Genomic DNA, 18,661 nt, shown 5'->3' with positions numbered 1-18,661 from the left:
TATTAATTTATTTGATAAGGCTCAATCGAATTAACTTTACAGAGCCGAGGATTCTTGGTTACAATACATCTTAAAACTATAGTCAAAAGGTACAACACAATAAACACTTTATCATCCGCTATCCTAAAAGTCTCCACCATTCGAACGGGGAGCACTCACACACTCATCACTAAACGGTTGCTTTCCAAAGTCGACGACGGATCGACCGAAAGAACTGCTGATGAAGAACAATGAGGAGGACCACACAATGGTTGCTGCCGAGAAACCAGACAATCGCGTAGCACACATCGAGAGTGGCCTGTTTCTGTCAACAGCCGAGTGAACACTGGACTAGTACTTGATTTTTGAGTGCATTCATGCCAAATGTAACAAATATTTAAAAAAACAAAAATCCGTTTCATTTGATAAAATTTATCAAATGGTTTTTTTTCCTTATGTTTTGTAATATGTATGAAGAGACATCTAAAGCAACGCAATACACCGGCAAACAATTGGATTATTTAGAAAACAACCAACCAAAGCAGCTAGCAAAAACCTACCTGAACTCATTCACTTCGACCAGTCACATCAAATAGCACAAGCAAGTTCGCAAAAGATCCCACTGCGACCTAGCAAGAATGATTACTGGCATAGTACCCGGCTAAACAATTATCTGAAAGTGAGTTTTTCTGAGAAGAAAGTGGTTTTCGGCGCCATCGGAAAGAAAATTGTTCACTTGCAATTGGATATTCGCAAATCAATTTGCGCTTCATCGGTGCGTGATCACGCATACCTGCACACAGATCATCGTCATCGAGTGTCAGCATCTGCCTCCGCATTTATACCGGTCATCCATCATCGTGTGTCCAGCTGAGTGCCGAGCCTAATACAAGCACACCACTACAAAGATCGCCCGCACACGCGCATCGAAGGTCACCCACGCTGCGCGTCGCTCCGCTGCTGCTGTGTAATCACTCGGTGGTAGTAGTATAGCAGATAAGTTTTTTTTTTCCTGTTTCTTTCTTTCTCTCGCCCATCAGTTAAATTTAATTTTGTGTTTCTGTGTTTGTAGTTTTTTTCTGTTTATTGTGTCTGTGTGGTTTTAAGCATCGTTTCAGTGGTAGAGCGTTTACCGCTCCCACTAGTACGGCAAAATGGACGTCTCGTCAGAAGACGATATGGACATTTTGTCGGAAGATGACACCAGTTTGCCACTCGATGGCAAGAAAAGACGAAAACGTCCTGTCATTCATGGTTCGTCTCAGAAAAGCCCCCGATCACGAGCCTATCCAGATGACTCGACTGGGCCATGGGTTGTCTACTTTCAGCCCAAAAACAAACCTTTGAACTTGATGCAAATTTCCACTGATCTGACGAAGCGATACTCAGCCGTGACCGAAATCACGAAGGTTAGGCATAATAAACTTCGTGTTGTCGTTTCTAACCTGAAGCAGGCTAACGAGATTGCTGCCTCCCAGCTCTTTACGATTGAGTACAGGGTTTACATACCAGCTCGTGATGTGGAGATCGAAGGTGTGGTCACCGAAGCGAGTCTGACCCCCGAGATCTTGGAGAAGCAGGCGGTTGGCCGTTTCAAGAACCCCTTGCTCCCCCCGGTGAAGATACTGGATGTCCAAAAACTGGGCTCAGTATCTGTCAGCGAGGGTAAAAAGAGTTTTACCCCCACAGACTCGTTCCGTGTGACCTTTTCTGGTTCAGCCCTTCCTCACTACATCGAGCTGGGAAAACTTCGACTACCTGTGCGCTTGTTCGTTCCCCGGGTCATGAACTGCCAAAACTGTAAGCAGTTGGGGCATACGGCGTCCCACTGTGGCAGCAAGGCACGCTGTTCCAAATGCGGGGAGAAGCACGAGGATGGCGCCTGCACAGTCACTGCACCAAAATGCGTGTACTGTAAGGGAACTCCTCATGGTCTCTCGTCATGCCCGGTGTACAAACAACGCGGGGAAAAACTAGAGCGCTCTCTTAAAGAACGTTCCAGGCGGTCTTTTGCAGAAATGCTTAAGACAGCCAAGCCATCGACCAACGAAACAAATCCCTTCGCTCTTTTGTCAGATGACGAGTCTGGCTCTGACTTGGCTGAGGAGGGAGTTTCTTTCAGTTTTCCGGAAGGTTCTGCCCGGAAACGAAAACGCATCCGTTCGCGGAAAGTTGCAGATCAAGAACCCCAAATCAGCTTGCCCAAATCAAGGAGTGGTGGAAAAAAGGAGACTTCTACTCCTCCTGGATTCCGCAGAACTGATTATACCCAGGATTTTCCACCTCTCCCGGGGACATCCAAAACCCCCGATGCCCCAATTTTCAGAACACAAGCCCCTTCTTCATCTGGGTTGTTCTCATTTGATAACATTGTGGACAGTATCCTCAATTACCTCGATATTTCTGATCCTCTGAAAAGCATTGTTCTGGCAATGCTTCCTACTGTGAAAACCCTCTTGAAGCAGTTGACATTGAAGTGGCCCCTCCTTGCAGCAATCATCTCCTTCGATGGATAATTTTCCAAACGAGGTCGGGGATTTGATCACTGTTCTACAGTGGAATTGTCGAAGTCTTATTCCTAAGATAGAATCGTCTAAGTTTTTGGTTCACAATAATGATTGTGATGCATTTGCTCTATGTGAAACTTGGCTCTCTTCAGATATCGATCTTCCTTTTCATGATTTTAACATTATTCGACTGGATCGTGAGGATTCGCGTGGAGGAGGAGTACTTTTGGGGATCAAAAAGTGCCATTCCTTCTATAGAGTGAATCTTCCACAATTTCCAGGTATTGAAGTTGTCGCATGTCAGGCTTTTGTTAAAGGCAAGAGCCTTTGTATTGCTTCTGTGTATATTCCTCCCCGAGTTTCGATTAGTCAAAAACAACTTTCAGATATCTGTTCAGTTCTTCCTACTCCACGGTTGATTATGGGAGATTTTAATTCCCACGGTACAGGCTGGGGGGAACTGTATGATGACAACCGTTCTACTTTGATATATGACCTCTGTGATAACTTCAATATGACAATTCTTAACAATGGAGAAGTAACACGTCTGGCTGGTCCATCCTCAAATGGAAGTAGATTAGACCTCACACTTTGCTCTAATTCATTATCGTTGGATTGCACGTGGAATGTGATCCAGGATCCCCACGGTAGTGATCACTTGCCGATCAAAATTTCGATTGCCAGTGGGTTCAATTCGTCGTAATCCGTTAACGTCGCGTACGACCTCACCCGTAATATCGATTGGACAACGTTCAAGACCGCGATAGATGAAGCCGTGTCGTCGGTAGAAGAGCTTCCACCGTTGGAGGAATATAACTTCCTCTCCAATCTGATCTTGGACAGCGCGCTTCGAGCTCAAACTCGGCCGGTTCCAGGAACGTCTTTTCGTAGGAAACCTCCTACCCCTTGGTGGGACCAGCAATGCACTGAGGTTTATCGTAAAAAGTCCGACGCGTTTAAGCTTTTCCGGAAACGCGGAACACCCGAGTATTTCGAAGCGTACTCGACTCTTGAACACGAACTCAAGAGCCTCATCAAAGCCAAGAAACGCGGATACTGGCGGCAATTCGTGGACGGTTTATCGCGCGAAACGTCGATGAATACGCTTTGGAACACGGCGCGAAGGATGCGTAACCGGTCTTCAAACAACGAGAGCGAGGAGTACTCGGATCGGTGGATTCTCAAGTTCGCGCGAAAAGTATGTCCTGATTCCGTGCCGGCACAGATGATTCCTCGCGAAACGACGAATTCGGTAGACGAGATCAGCCAGCCTTTTTCAATGCTGGAACTCTCACTCGCGCTCCTTTCGTGTCGCAATTCGGCTCCGGGGGCTGATAGGATCAAGTTCGACTTGTTGAAGAACCTCCCAGACGTCGCTAAGAGGCGCATGTTGAACTTGTTTTGTCAGTTCCTGGAGTTTAATATTGTTCCAGATGATTGGAGGCGAGTGAGAGTTATAGCCATTAAAAAGCCTGGAAAACCCGCGTCAGATCATAACTCGTATCGTCCCATCGCGATGTTATCGTGCATTCGAAAATTGTTGGAGAAAATGATCCTTTTTCGCTTGGACAAATGGGTTGAGACGAACCACCTACTCTCAGATACTCAATTTGGTTTCCGTAGGGGTAAGGGAACGAACGACTGTCTCGCGTTGCTTTCCACAGAAATCCAGTTGGCTTTTGCTAAAAAAGAGCAAATGGCTTCTGTGTTCTTGGATATTAAGGGGGCTTTTGATTCAGTATCGGTTGAAGTCCTTTCAGACAAACTCCACGCTTGTGGCCTTTCCCCATTAATTAATAACTTTTTGTACAATTTGCTGTCAGAGAAACACATGAGCTTTTCTCATGGAAACTCTACAGCTTCTCGATTTAGTTACATGGGTCTCCCCCAGGGCTCATGTTTAAGCCCCCTTTTGTACAATTTCTATGTCAGAGAAATTGACAATTGTCTAAGTGACAACTGCACGTTGAGACAACTTGCAGATGATGGCGTAGTGTCTACGACAGGGCCCAAAGGGGTCAACCTGCAAGGACCCTTACAGGATACCTTAGACAATTTGTCTACTTGGGCTATCCAGCTAGGTATCGAATTCTCCACGGAGAAAACTGAGTTGGTCGTTTTTTCTAGGAAGCATAGCCCAGCACAACCAAAGCTTCAACTTTTGGGTAAACCGATCACTCATTCCATGTCTTTCAAATATCTTGGGGTCTGGTTCGATTCCAAATGCACCTGGAGATCCCACATTGAGTATCTGAGACGAAAATGCCAACAAAGGATCAATTTTCTCCGAACAATTACCGGAACGTGGTGGGGAGCTCATCCGCAAGATCTTCTAACGTTGTACCGGACAACGATTTTATCGGTTTTGGAGTACGGTAGTTTTTGCTTCCAGTCGGCGGCTAAAACTCACATCATCAAACTGGAACGTATCCAGTATCGTTGTCTTCGTATCGCGTTAGGATGCATGCACTCGACTCATACGATGAGTCTCGAAGTGTTGGCGGGCATGTTGCCACTATCGGATCGGTTTTCGGAATTGTCCCTCAGGCTCCTCACCCGTTGTGAAGTTATGAACCCACTGGTAATCGAAAACTTTGAGAAGCTTCTTGAGCTAAACCCTCAAACTCGTTTTATGTCATTGTACTACGTGTACATAACTCAGGATGTCAGCCCTTCACAGCATAATCCCCATCGTGTATGCTTCTCCGACTTCGGCAATTCAGTTAGTTTTGATTTATCCATGACGCGGGAGATTCGTGGGATCCCAGAACATCATCGTTCCATGATTGTTCCGTCAATTTACGCTGCAAAGTTTGGCCAAGTTGATTCCGCAAGATCGTTCTTCACAGATGGATCACTAATAGAGTCGTCCGCTGGTTTTGGTATTTTTAACGAATTTCATAGCGTCTCTCGAATGCTTCAAGCACCTTGTTCCGTATATGTTGCCGAACTGGCGGCAATATACTATACGCTAGAAACGATCGCCTCACTTGCACCAGATCATTATTTTATTTTTACGGATAGTCTCAGTTCTGTCGAGGCTATTCGCTCTATGAGGCCGGTAAAGCACTCCTCGTATTTTCTCATGAAAATACGAGAGCTTCTGAGTGCTTTATCTTTAAGATCTTTTGTCATCACCTTTGCATGGGTCCCATCTCATTGCTCGATTCCGGGCAATGAGAAGGCGGACTCACTTGCTAAGGTGGGCGCTATGCAAGGCGATATTTACGATCGACAAATCGCCTACAATGAATTTTTCTTCATTTATCGTCAACAGTCGCTCGCCAGCTGGCAAAATAAATGGAGTGAAGGAAGTTTGGGACGATGGCTATTCTCGATCATCCCTAAGGTGTCGAAGAGTCCTTGGTTCAAGGGGTTGGATGTGGGTCGAGACTTCATTCGTCTGATGTCTCGCCTCATGTCCAATCACTATTCGTTAAACGCTCACTTGTTTCGTGTTGGGCTGGGAGACAGCAATCTCTGTGAATGTGGACAAGGTTACCAAGACGCCGATCACATCCTTTGGTCTTGTGCTGAGCATCGTGGAGTCAGATCTGAGCTATGCGATTCCCTTCGGGCTCGAGGTAGACAACCTAATGTTCCAGTTCGGGATATTTTGGCTAGACGTGATCTGGAGTTTATGAAACTCATATATGTTTACTTTAAGAATACTAACCTTAGATTGTAAGTTTGATTAACCTTGTGTTTAGTTTGTGTATTGTGCGTGTAGTTTTTTTTTTATGTTTGTCTTCAAGATGAATAGAAATAAGTTCATGTTTTAGGATTAATTAAATATTTGTATAATAAATCATATTTCAAACCTCCTTCTCCCTTTCCCCATCCAAAAAATTGTAAATCTCCACTAACCTCGAGACGACCGCGAGTAATCGGTTCAATTCCTTTAACTCTAGATTTAAGACATGAATCATGTATAATGCAAATGATAACTCGGCTCTGTAAAGTTTATTCGATTGAGCCTGTACAAATAAATTAATAAAAAAAAAAAAAAAAAAAAGTTCGCAAAACGCACCTAATTGCGGCTGAATGTTTCTCACAACACGTTAATTAATTCCCACCGTCAGAACACGTGCTTAACATGCTGCCACGTCAGCAAGACTTCTCATCACCAAAGGTAGGAAGCCATGACAACATCATCCTCCCCCATAATGCCAATCGCACCGACATCCAGCAGCAGCAAGTCAACTCACCGGGCACCAAACACTGAGTGGGTGCGAACGTATGCTACTGCTTGTTAAAAATAATAGAATTTATCTGTCATCACTCATTTGATAATAAAGGCATAAAACAGTATTAGACAGACAACATCGGTCTGTTGGTTTGGTTGGTTGGTTGGTGATGTTTGCCCTGCTGAAGCCCGAAAGCCATACCATACCGTTCGTGTATCGCTTCTGACAGAGTGTAGTATCGTCTCTGGGAAATTGTCCCTCGCTTCCATCCGCTGCCTGCTCTTTCTGAACAAACTAGGACGGATTTTATCACCCCTCGTCTCGCACTGCACCTCCCCTCCCGGTGGGCATCGTTTCAAGAAAACGAGATAAAAAACCCAAAGCATATTACGCACCACACTCGTTATCCACCACCCCCGCCGCCTCCCCTCGACGTCGCATGTTGTATCTCTTCGGTTTTGGCATACGGCGAGAAAAACGAAACCAAATTAAAAGCAGAAGGCACAAGTTAAGTTGTTATAGAAACGCCCCTACAATTTGATTTGCGCTCGCTCCTTTCGGGATGTGTTGATGCACTGCCATCGTCGTTTGCCCGGTGGAAGGTACGGCCGCGGTCGTAATGCTCGTTATTTTTCCTAGAGAGATGGAAAATTGAAGGAAAAACTTGTTTTTCCCCGAGTCGGCAATTGTTAATCCGTTGTTATTGTATATAATTTAATTTGCAGGAAAAGGAAATTGAAAAGGGAAAATTTCCTGGTGGATGTACGTAAGGAGGAGTTTCTGGTGGGTATCATTAGTGTGGATGCAATTATGCTTATGCTTCATGTTTTTTTATTTGTTTAAAAGTTTTTTTTAGAGAATCAGGGGCCAAATTATGTAACCTTGTAACTTCGACTTTTACATACAAGCGCAAAGGGTTTGTTTCGACTTGGATATGTTTTGAGCCTGAAATTGAAACTTTAGACTAAAAGTCTTTTCTACAAAGTTGTTCTTTATAGTTAGGCCCTCATTTTTATGACAATGAATTCTAGGGTGGTTCGTATTATCATTAAAATCTAAATTCTAACTTTTTACCCTTCTTACAAAGAAGGGTATAGATATCACTTGAAAAACCGACTATCGATCCGGAGGGCCGAGTGTCATATACCATTCGACTCAGCTCGACGAGATCGGAACATGTCTGTGTGTGTGTGTGTGTGTGTGTGTACGTGTGTATGTGTGTATGTGTGTGTGTATGTAACGAAATGAATGCGCTCACGTTTCTCAGCAACCGCTCAACCGATTTGGACAAACTCGGCGCCAAATGATAGGTCTTGGGGTCCCATTGAACGCTATCGAACGGTTTTGGAATCGGTGAACCGGTTCCGGAGATATGGCCGGAATAAGATCCGGTGAATATGGGCCTTCACGCTGGATTTAACGGAAAACGTATTAAAACCATCATGCGACACATCAAATTACTACAGAATTCAAAAATAAGATCAATGCAAGTCGTGTTAAGTGTTCTAGACCACATTGGACACACTTGGACATGTTCCGGGTACCCCGGGGAAGTTGCTTGAATATGAATTGAATTAAAACCCATTAAATCACATTAAAATACGATGATAAGGTGATTGGTAGCCTCACTAAATAGACTACACCCGGATATATTACGGGTACCCCCAGGCAGTGGCGTAGCGTCACTGGATGACACGGGGGGGGGGGGCTTGGTCACTGATAATGACAATAAAATAAATAAACTTGAATAAGTAAGAAGGGTCTGATCACACCATAGGTGGATAAATTCGGGTTTTTGTTTGTAGAAATGATGGTATACATTATTCGGCAAAGCTATAGCTGAGCTAATTTCAAGCAACTTTGTATCTCTTAAATTGACCGACTTAGAGCTATTTTCTTGATTTGAGTTAGGGTGTCTCTAAAAAACAGTTTTCTTATTTCAAATTTCACAGCAAAGGTGTATTAAAATAACTTTTAGATCTTTTAAAGGCGCATCAAGAGTGGCGTTTTTCTACTAAAAATATACCTTGTTCAAATGTTTATATTTCTGGTTGGGGCAAACAGAAAACAAGTTTTTACGGCATTTGAAAGGGCCTTTTTATTAAAAGAGATACAGACAACAACAAGCGTCTTAAAGAACTTTAAAAGTCTCTAGGAGATGACCTTCTTGAGAAATTTAAAATAGGATACAAAAAAGGGTCTTTTTTACGAAGTGGTTTGAAATTAGCTCAGCTTTAACTTTGCCGGTGATTTTTTCTAAGTGTGTAGGTTTCAAAAAGGAAGCTCTAGGCTTATGTGGAAATATTATTAGTTGAATTTTGGAAGCGTTAGGAGAAATCTTTCATTTTTGTTAAATGAGAAGAGAAAATATCTAAACTTTTCTGCACTCATCTGCGAATAATACGAATACTTCTTTCTTTAGCGGAAATGCATGCGTCATCAGCGAAAGAAGATTTGTGGCAACCCTGATGCAAATCAGGGAGGTTCGAAGTGAAAATGTTATACAATAAAGGCTCAAGAATGCTACCCTGAGGAATTCCTGCTCTAACAGGTAGTCGATTAGATTTGGAATTTTGATAATTTACCTGCAGAGTTCTGTCAGTTAAATAATTTTGAACTAATTTCATAATATAAAGTGGAAAATTAAACTTTTTCAATTTAGCAATCAACCCTTCATGCCAAACACTGTCGAATGTTTTTTCTATGTCTAGAAGAGCAACTCCAGTTGAGTAGCCTTCAGATTTGTTTGAACGAATTAAATTGGTAACTCTTAAGAGTTGATGGGTAGTTGAATGCCCATGGCGAAATCCAAACTGCTCATCTTCAAAAATTGAGTTCGTATTGATGTGAAGTATCATTCTATTTAAACTTATTGGACGGTAGCTAGAAGCTTCAGTTGGAGCAACTTTTACATTTTTCCATTTATTAGGAAAGTATGCCAAATGGAAACATCTGTTTAATAATTTTACCAAGAAGGACAAGGTACTCTCTGGAAGTTTTTTGATGAGGATAAAGAAAATTCTATCATCATCCAGAGCTTTCATATTATGAAACTTTTTAGTTATAGATCTTACTTCGTCCAAATAAGTCCCCCAGGAATCATCAAAAATAGTTTCCCGAGAGAAAATATGCAGATGATCCCGAGCAACCTGATTCTCAATAGAACTAGTAAGACCCAAACTGAAATTATGGGAACTCTCGAATTGCTTAGCAAGTTTCTGAACTTTTTCAAATCTGTGATCAAAATTTTACCACCTTCTTTAAGCGCTTGGAATAGGATTTTGAGTTTTTTTTTTTTCAAAATTTTATGAGCGTTCAAAAGTGTTTGGAACTCGGGTCTAATTTCGAAACATTATTTTCAAAAGTGTTAGTTGAATTTCATGGCAGGATCGCGTATTCTTTGATATTGCCTCCTACGAACATTTTTCAGACGGATCAAGAGCTAAACATCGTCGTCTATTATAATTGAATCGAATTTAACCTCGCATTTTGTAACTGAGGCAGTTCCTGATTCAACTATTGAAGTATTCAGAGATTCAAGAGCATTATTAATGTAATCTTTGTTTTGCAAAGGAATGTTTGGATCGAAGTTATATTCCATAAATGTTTGATATTGCTCTCAATCAGCTCTATGGTAATTGAAAGTAGAGCTGTTGGGATTAAAGGTATACTTCGATATAACGTAACTGTCACTTTTGACTTCCATCGCCGATTTCTCGCAAACGATCATTCAAACAAGCAACGTAATAACACCATCGGACAGATGAGATAATCTCCCATCTATTGGTAATATTAATGTGTATGATTCAATTGTTATAAGCGAGATATACCTGTATATCAGAAAAAGCTTTGGACACCGCGCACATAAAAAAATCTAGTATTGTTGAGCTGAAATTATTTTCTCAGTCACGATCCCTCACCTCACCCACAAGCGTGCATGCTTTGATCGTTTTTTTTGATTTGTTTTGATTATTTTCCACTTACTGCTTGTCAGATTGTATTCAATTGTTCTGTTCCACTGTTTTCCTATCGGCTTCATTCCGGAATAAATAGTCTGGGGTAAAGTTTATTGTACCAGTGTAAAGCCCGATTCAAAGTAAATTTGGACGCATTCAAGTGATCATAACTCAAGAATTGAACAACATACACGGGTATTTGTTCAGCTTTCAAACGATGCATAACAAGTTATTACATTTCACCGTTTCGAACGAACTGTCGCACTTTACTTGTGATCGATGCCATCATGATCTGCACAGTCGCTGGTGACACTGTACCGGTGAACTTATTCCACTTTAAACGCATTTGTTGTGCATTTGTCACTTCTATACCTTATCCTCGAAGTTTTCGCCTGACAATATCCCAATATTTTTCGATCGGTCTGAACTCAGGGCAATTCGGAGGATTAATCTCTCTGGCGACGAAATTAACATTGTTTGCAGCATACCATTCTAGTACCTCCTTAGAGTAGTGGCAGCTGGCTAGAACCGGCCAAAACATAACGTTGGTCTTGTGTTGCCGAATGAAGGGTAAAATCCGCTTTTTCAGAAACTCTTTAATGTAAACCTTCGACGTCATTGTGTGAGATGTGATGAAAACTTTGGTTTTAAGGCCACAACTGCAGATTCCTTGCCAAATCATTAGTTTCCGAGCAAACTTATCAGCAAAAACAAATTTATACCTGAAAGGAACATCCCCGAGACCAGTTGCAGGTAAAATTTTCGTCCGGGGATTTGTTTATAATCCATATTGACATATGTTTCGTCATCCATAAAAATACAGTGATCAAATTTCGTCAAAACTCGTTCGTATAGTAATCGTGCTCGCTTTTCGGCCACTAAATTTTGTTTCAGGGAGCGATTTGAATGTTTACTGGCACAAAAATACTTATATCCTTCTCTTGAAAGGATGTTACGCACGGTGGAATAGTTGGAATCGTATTTCTTGGCCAAATCACGTATGGAGACACCTGGGTTGTTTTTCACGTACCTCAACACCTTTCTCCTCAGCTCTTTGTCCCTAGTGCCACTTTTATGATAGATGCGCTGTGCTCTATCCACACTCAGAGTATCCTTATAACGTTTGATTACAAGACTCACCGTTGACTTTGGGAATTTTAACACTTTTGCTAATTTTGAGGCAGACCACGAAGGGTTCTCTAGATGTTTGTGCATAATTAATTTTCTTTTCTCAAGTTCCATGATCCGTAATTTCGGGATGCGTCGATTAATCTAGAAAAACTTATCACCAATTTTTTTTGTCAATGAAACATCAACAAATGCCTGTCAAACGTGTTTTGTTCCAACCACCAGGGGTGCGGTGCTGTATTAAACCGTGCGTCCAGATTTACTTTGAATCGAGCTTTATTTTCAAATATCAGTTGTGGAATAATTAATAAAAAGATTTCCTCAATTGCACAGATTGCAAGAGTATGGTGAAAAACCAAAAACGGCGTCGCTTGGAAGCTTCGGAAAATCCGGAAACAGAAAATCTGTCGCGTCTTTCCAACCCCGATGACGAGATGGAATATTCCGAATATGATCAAGGAGGAGAAGAACGCTTGATCTCTGATTGTGATGATGACCCGGCCGTAATTGCAGATTATGAGTTGAATTTAACCGGTGAAAATCGTGGCTATGCTCAATCTACGCTGCCTAGTGGCTTGTATGGCTGTTAGCTGCTGGTATCGGTTCGTGAGTTTAAGGGTCAGAGTTCAGGAAAAGATGGAGGTAAATGGGGAGTTTCAGGAGACTCTTCCGCGGAGTTTGTAAAAAACTGTTGGTTGTTGTCCCAACAGTTTTTCAAACGTGAGATCGTCTTCGTCTGCGGTGGAAATGGTGTTACCCAGCTGTCATGGTGCACAAAAATGCAACCGGATGAAGAAGATTTCACTCGTTTCGCATTATTTAACGACAAATCTTGTCACAGGTCACATACCGTTGACAAAATCACAGCAACAATTTTGTAAAACTGGAAGAACAAAGAGATTCATCTTCTCTTGCACGTGTACTCTCTTTCCGTAAATAACAAGGCAGTCCATGAGGTGGTGAAGGGCACTCCCAAGGAACGGGATAGAGCTGGTGCTGCGTCCAACAGATCTGTTGGACTGTTAGCTGAAAAGTTACGCCAAGCACACGGGGATCATTGGCAAGCAGTGGATGTTGCATGGATGATGTGGACTAAAGGGTGATACGGTCAAAATTTGGTCAAGGGAAAACGCGTGTAAATCGGTGAAATCGTTTATTTAAAAAATCAAATTAAATTTCTTTCTCAAGTTCAATTAGTATAAAATTCAGGAAAAATATTCAGTTAGGCTTCCGCTTTTCCAAATCCGAATTGCCGGGCCTTACGCTTGACCTCTGCCATCAGATTTTGTACAGCCACCTTGTCCACCTTCTTCGCCGCAGAAAGCCAGTTTGCCTTGAACTGCTGCTCGCCCTTAGCAGTTTTTTTGGTCTTCTTTAGGTTCCGCTTGACAATAGCCCAGTATTTCTCAATTGGGCGGAGCTCTGGCGTGTTGGGAGGGTTCTTGTCCTTGGGAACCACCTGCACGTTGTTGGCGGCGTACCACTCCATGGCCTTTTTACCGTAATGGCAAGATGCCAAATCCGGCCAAAACAGTACGGAACAACCGTGTTTCTTCAGGAAAGGCAGCAGACGTTTATTCAAACACTCTTTCACGTAAATTTCTTGGTTGACAGTCCCGGAAGCTATGAAAATGCTGCTTTTCAAGCCACAGGTACAGATGGCTTGCCAAACCAGATATTTCTTTGCAAACTTTGACAGTTTCATGTGCTTGAAAACATCTGCTACCTTTCCCCTTCCTTTTGCCGTATAAAACTCCTGTCCCGGAAGCTGCTTGTAGTCGGCTTTGACGTAGGTTTCGTCGTCCATTACCACGCAGTCAAACTTCGTCAGCATCGTCGTGTACAGCCTCCGGGATCGCGCTTTGGCCGTCGTATTTTGTTTATCATCGCGATTTGGAGTCACTACCTTCTTGTAAGTCGATAGTCCGGCTCGTTTTTTGGCTCGATGCACGGTTGTAGACGATACACCCAGCTTATTTGCGGCATCTCGGAGAGAGAGGTTAGGGTTTCGCTTGAAACTACCGGCAACTCTCTTTGTCGTCTCAGCGGCTTCCGGTTTTCGATTTCCCCCCGATCCAGACTTCCTGGCTGTCGACAAACGTTCCCCAAACACTTTAATTACATTTGTAACGGTTGATTTGGCAACTTTTAGCGATTTTGCCAACTTTGCGTGCGATTAGCTCGGATTTTCGCGATGCGCGAGCAAAATTTTGATACGCTGCTCTTCTTGCTTGGACGGCATTTTGACAACTGAAGAGTGAATTCCAAAATCAAAATAGGAGCAACATTCTACACACACACACCTTCAAAATGAGGGGTGTTCAGGTTTTTTAAATGCAAAATTGAAAGAAATACGTCAAGTTGATATTGACCAAATTTTGACCGTATCACCCTTTAATGCCATTTTTGCTTCAGACCCTGTCTCCACGAAAGCCTGGTGAACGAAGGACCTCCAGCGCACTTGGTGAAACTTTTCAGAGCCAAAGAGCTGCCGCGATTGAGGCAAATTCGTCAGAACTTTACCGTGGCTCACAACGTCAATGCAGGGTACCACGATGAAATCATCTTCATAAGAGAAACATTCAAAAATCTTGAAAAAAACCGTTGAATGCTTAACTTCTCAAATGCGGCTTATGAAAAAGAACATTGAGGCATTTGAAGCGCGAGACCGCTTTGGCGAATCATTTCTCTCAGCAGCGGAAGAAGCAGTCGCATTCAACGAGTCGAATTTTGGAGCTTCTCTGGCTGGAAATGTCAGCAACATCGAAGACGTGGACCACAGAGACTAATATTTTATGTTTTCTTTTGAATTTATCATTACAATTTCTGCATTTCATATAATCTATTAATTATTTTTAAAACTATTGTCTTCAAAACCAAGATCACATGCCAGTCCAACAGTTGGGTCAAACCTTCCTCCTCTGATATATCCACACTTTTTGAATAAATTATTTATAGAATACTTCGAGAAGTCTGTTAATACTTCCGTCACTGCTAGATCAATATTTTTATTGTGGTTCTCTTGATACGTCCTCTTCAGTTTTCGTTTGATCATCCCAAATACAAATTCTATCGGATTGAAAAAAGGCAGTAGGATGGCAGGAATATGGCATAAATGCCAAATGACCGGAGATAGGAAACTATCGCAGCGTCACAATGAATTCTAGCACCATCAAGAATCCAAACAGAATGGAACCCACGGTAGCACTGAACCGTTCCAGATTCCAAAGCACATTTTCTACAGCATTCGAAAAAATTTGATCTGTTTAAAGTCCCTTCTGTCGAGAATGCCTCAGTTAACCTTTTTGTCCAATGAAGCATAACAGTGACATTCTGGGTTTTCTGACAAACTCACCCATACAAATCAAACGTTCATCTCTTACTCCGTATCCTCTAGATTTAAGCATTGACCTATTATCAAAACTAACTTCATCCAGGAAGATTACATTTTGATAATCCCATTTGATTTCACTCATTTCTGAGGCAAACCGGACGACGTCTTTGCTACTTATTTGAATAGCTCGTCTCTCGAGTGCTTTCCAGCTAAGCCCTTCCTGGCGAAGGATTCGATAAATTGATGATGCAGAAATGGCGATCCAGAACGTGTCTTCAAACAACCGCTTTGCTTCGTCCAGATAAAGATTCGGTTTGCAGCGATATAATTTAACCAGCCATGTCCGCTTATCTGCTCCATTTTTTTCACGTCGCGTTCGTATTCTTTTCGGGGAAAAATCCATTTGGAAATGGTTGACTTATGCTTCTGATAGATGATTGCAAGCTTAGCTTTGGATAGACCAAGGAAAAAGAGAATACATTAATTTTATGATAATGAGTCAAAATGTTTTGATAATTTTGTTTTGTTTTTTATAGACCATTTAAATTGTTATTCGGGTCTTTCTTGATACAGAGTTTAAGAAAATGCAATTCTTATAGATTATCACAGATTGTTACATGGTATTCTCCGCATCGCATTCGGCCTGAAACATCATCTCTGGGAGTCTCTATGTGGTGCTGTCGGGATCACGGTTATCGGTTACACCTGCTGGATAATAGCTCAAGTAACATTTTAAGTTTTATGAAATACTACAAAGCAACTATAAAACAACATTCATAAAACCCTGGTCAAGGCTATTTTGTCATTAAAGCATCCACCAAAACTTCATTAAGACTAGAATATGTCTAGTTGGCCCACCCTGGAGAAGGTTCTGACGGGTGTATTCTCGAAGCTCTTCAAGATTGATTTACTGCAAAAAGTTGTATGACGAACGCATTGAGAACCATTTGAAAGCTACAATAAAAGCTATTTAGCAACAATAAAAACCCTTTCCGAGTCATTTTTCCTAGCCGCATGCTGAATCCACTAGGAAAGCATCAATCAAGATAGAAAAGGATTTATGAATCCGATCTTATCAAAATAATTAAAATAGAAACTGATGGTATAAAAATCTTGTTGAATATCCAAATTTATTACAATAGTTCTCATTAAATGGCCTAGTTTGAAGTGCCATATCAAATTTTATGTGAAATGTACGTGAAAACATCGAAAAAATTAAGCCCACCCTCGTAAAACGTCGATTTGACTAATTATTTAACATTGAAAAAAAAAAAATATATTCTTCACATCGAGCTTGGCCGAGATTTTTTTTATTATTTTCGCATTTAAATGTTTGCTCATTGCTAAATTTACCAAAATATAGTTATATCTAAGGAAATATTGATTGAAAATCGAAGATTGTAAAAAACAAGCAAACTAATTGTTACATGGCGGTGGCATAAAAGTTGATTTTCATGGGTCATTTGTGAAAAAGTTGTTTTGCTTTCAAGAATTCCTTAACAAATTAATAAGGTTTTAAAATGGCTTTTATGAAGAAAACTTGCAGGCTGAATTGTATTTATCTAAAGCCATTTTGCTTGATCCTAAACCGTTCAGATTAATGGCAGCATTTATGGAGGCAAAGTTGCCTGCAGAAAGTTAAACGTCAAAGTTTGTTTATCTTTCGATAGATGCGCTGTTAGATCCAGGATTCTTCCAGGCGGTTGTCTCCCGATGGATTGGGAGCAGTTACTCATTTCGCTTTTCGAACAGCTGGAAGCGCAATCGTTCCCGAAAAAGATCCCCTTCTTCCGGATTGTTACAGAAGTGCACCATCCAATGATGCAGAGATGAATGGTTGAATGAAATTTTCGAAGAGTCTTTCGCCGAATAAAATCGCTGCTTTGGATCGGAAACCAGCTAATCTCCGCTAACTAACAGTTTCAGTTGTTTGCTGTCGGTTGTTATTTTGATTGTCATCGCAAGATCTGGAGAAGGCTGGTATGTTTTTCAACTTTAGACAATGTTTTATGAGTTCGAGGGCCCCGCTCACTTTACTCTTCTCCGACAGATGGTCAGTCGTTGGTGGTGTGCTGGTTCTTCTAAAGAAGTAAATTTATTTGACTTGATTTTTTCATCCTACTTCGTCTATCCTTCGAGATGTCCTTGTCATAAATTTGGTATTTATTAACTATGAGGAACCATCTTTTAACCTCAATTTGTAAACAGAGTAATTGGGGAGTTAATGATGCACTTTATAAAGGCTAAAAAGCAACAATAAATGCTTTTTTCTCTAATGCAAAACCTAATTGTTTTATGGTTGCTTTTATAATGATAGAACACGTTTATAAAGTATTTTATCATGACATTAATAAACAATTGCTAATGACGTTTATGCTTGAATTACAGAACAGTTTTAAGGAGGGATTGATAACTGTTTTAAATTTATTTTTAAAACAAGACAGTTTTTGACTTTCTTTCCAGAATATAAAAGGTTTTTAAAACAGCAAAAAGCTGAACTACTAAGCAGGAATGTTTTACACTTTAAAATGCTATATTTAAACTAAGTGGATTGTTCATTGCCGTTATAAAACCATCATAAATCAGAGTGGATGCTAAATGGTTACTGAATTGTTACTTGGGAGCGATGGGTCGTGCTGTCTCTAAGGGTCTCTTTTGTGTGTTGTCGGGGTAGCAGTTGCTGCTGTATGGTAGTGACGGACCTTACCGTTTTGAAAGCTTGCCTTTTGCAGAATCTCCATCCGATTTTCAGGATCTTTAGGGCCAGGAGTATCAAGACCGCAGTCATAATTACTAGCAACTTCCACTCGTTTGCGTGTGGTACTCAGTGCGAACCTCCTGGTTCTCGATGACGGTGACCTGCTGATCACTAATTTGCTTTACCTCCTCTGTCGTTATACGCATAAGAGTCCCACGGTACATAAGAATTGCATAGAACATGGGACAGTTATGCGTATAACGGCAGTCCTGGTCTTTCGAGTCAGAGTTTCCCATATTGTGGTTGCCCGAGAACTGGTGTAGTAAGACTGTGCCGTTAAGGGACTCCTCGCGGTATTCTATAGGTCTATATTGTTCACCAAGCAATGCTATCATATTGCATCTATCAGCGAAATTTCTTTGAAGAACTCGAGCACTTTTTTGGTTGATCGTTATCGTCAAATAGGGCCTCTCTCATATTGGGTTGAAGTCCGATTTTTCTTCTTTCGTCATCATATCCAGGGCAGTTGACGATTATGTGTTTTATGGAAAGTCTTTGGTTGCATTTGTTACATTTTGGTGGATCATTTTTTTTTCGAGCAGGTATGAGTGGGTGAGTTTGGTGCGACTAATTCTCAGTCTAGTTAGCATTACATCGTTTTTGCGGTTTCCTGTGAATACCTCCTTGAAGGGTGCGATTGTATTTTTAACTTCTCTTAGTTTATTATTTCTTATTGATCTCCATTCGGATTGCCATATACTAGCCATCTTTGATTTTATAATTGTTTTGATTTCTTTGTGATCTACTATTTGCTGCGTGATAGTGTTAAGTTCGAGTGCGCGTTTTGCTTCAATGTCAGCTTTTTCATTTCC

At 41.3% G+C, this 18,661-nt stretch overlaps 1 pseudogene; it reads left to right on the top strand.

Moving 5' to 3' along the window:
* Positions 1–12,101: 12,101 nt before the first annotated feature.
* Positions 12,102–12,860, top strand: LOC135707341 (uncharacterized; annotated as a pseudogene).
* The last annotated feature ends 5,801 nt before the right edge of the window (positions 12,861–18,661 follow it).

The sequence above is a fragment of the Ochlerotatus camptorhynchus genome, unplaced genomic scaffold, assembly GCF_037179485.1.
Source record: "Ochlerotatus camptorhynchus isolate MF236.1 unplaced genomic scaffold, CSIRO-AGI_Acam_v1.1 ptg000024l, whole genome shotgun sequence".
Classification (NCBI taxonomy): domain Eukaryota; kingdom Metazoa; phylum Arthropoda; class Insecta; order Diptera; family Culicidae; genus Ochlerotatus; species Ochlerotatus camptorhynchus.
Note: the sequence above shows the minus strand (reverse complement) of the source record. Positions and strands in the feature narration are given on the sequence as shown.